This window comes from Rhinopithecus bieti, unplaced genomic scaffold (genome assembly GCF_001698545.2).
Source record: "Rhinopithecus bieti isolate Rb0 unplaced genomic scaffold, ASM169854v2 scaffold_12653, whole genome shotgun sequence".
Classification (NCBI taxonomy): domain Eukaryota; kingdom Metazoa; phylum Chordata; class Mammalia; order Primates; family Cercopithecidae; genus Rhinopithecus; species Rhinopithecus bieti.
In genome coordinates this window covers 464571-466536 of record NW_016807437.1, presented here as the reverse complement: position 1 = coordinate 466536, position 1966 = coordinate 464571, and positions in this window count along the sequence as shown.

Genomic DNA, 1966 nt, shown 5'->3' with positions numbered 1-1966 from the left:
CCCCGGCCAGTGGATCTGAGGGTCTGGACTCGCAATAAGCAATGTGGTTCTATCTCCTGTATTCGCTCCGCTTTATGGATTTAAAAAAAAAAAAAAAAAAAAAAAAGTAGCTTGTATTTTCCTTTCTCTTTCTTGTCTGTTGTTAGCCGCTTTGCTGACACTGGCTCCCGCCCGGAGTCACGGCGATACACAGGCTTTCATTGTGCTCCGATAGGAGAGGGAGAGAAAGAGAGAGAGTGAGACAGAGAGGGAGAAAGAGAGAGCCAGCAAGCTGCAGATGGGGTGGGGGGGCGGGGAGAGGGCGGGAGAGCTCGTTCGAGGCTCCCTGGTGGAAGGCTGGTGCCACTGCGCGAGTGAGTAATCGCAGCCAGGCACCGGGGAAAGGGGAACGCAGAGGGCCTCCCAGTGGCTGAAGAGGTAAATCCCAAGGCCTGCGCGTCTCAGCTGCCCTCGCTCAGCTCAGCCTCAGACTCCGCTAAGTGGGGAAGGCTGGGGAAATTCCCCAGCCTCTACACAACCATTTCACCAGCTCTAAATGTTTAAGAAATTCCGGGCCAGGAATGTGTTTTCCCTTTCAGCTCTACATTACGCCCTCCTGAGGATATAATTTTCATTTTTCAATATATTGTAAATGACACCACTGAGCAACCTAGCACGAGTTGTGTAAGCACCGAGGAAATGTTCATTAATAGAATAAGGAAGATATGAATGTGTGTGTTGATGGCGGAAGGGACTGAGAGTGGAGAGGAGAGGTAATCACATTGTTAGCTCCTAAAGGCCAGGCAGGTGTAGCGTTTGTCTACCTGCTTGCCCATTTGTGTGTCTCTGGATAAGTGAGTCTGGGTGATCACAGGCAAATCAGTTGGAATAAATAAAATATTTTATGAGAATGATACCATTAGCGATACCAGTTCTAGAAAAAAAGGTTTTTATTTGACAATGCATGACTGCCTATGAAAAACCAAATATAAGACCTGAGGTATCCTTAGCTACCTGGTGCACATATACAATGAGGAAAGTCAATGTGTAGCAGCTGAGTTTCAAAAAGTTTTTTTTTGTTTGTTTTTTTAAATGAAGTCTTATGTTGCCCAGGCTGGAATTGAACTCCTGGGCCCAAGTGTTCCTCCCACTTGAGCCTCCTGAGTAGCTGGAACTACAGGTTCTCACCACTACTGCACCTGGCTCTGAGTTTCAAGAAATTTAACAATAGAAACCAAATAGATCTCACACAGATCATTGTCCCCTCATTTTCAAGTGATCCAACCTTTAAAATATCCAATCTTGGCCAGGCACGGTGGCTCACGCCTGTAATCCCAGCACTTTGGGAGGCTGAGGCAGGCGGATTACCTGAGGTCAAGAGTTCAAGACCAGCCTGGCCAACATGGTGAAACCCCGTCTCTACTAAAACTACAAAAATGAGCTGGGCGTGATGTCACATGCCTGTAATCCCAGCTACTCGGGAGGCTGAGATGTGAGAATTGCTTGAACCCAGGAGGCAGAGGTTGCAGTGAGCTGAGATCACGCTGCTGCACTCCAACCTGGGCGGCAGGGCAAGTCTCTGTCTCAAAATAAAAAAAAAGCCCAATCTTATTCTGGATTGTGCTTGTTGTTTTCAGTTATGAAGATTAAATTAAGATGAGCACAATACTGCAACAGTTAGGACGAAAAATATTCTGGGTATCCTAATTTGGAAGTCATTTAGATTTGAGGTCTCAAATAATACACCTTCAATAATCTAAGTAAACTCTGGCATTTCATTAATATGGTCCTGTTTCAAACTGAGCTATGGATAGAAATAGGCAAAATCAAGGCAAACATCTCAGTACTGGATTTATTTGCAATTTAGTTCCCTATAGGTTAGCCTACTTTAGTCCATTTTATTTTCACCAATCCTGTTAGCTTGGAAATAAGGACAAATACAGTCAGAATTTTTTTTTTTTTTTTTTTTTTTTTTTTTTTTTTTTTT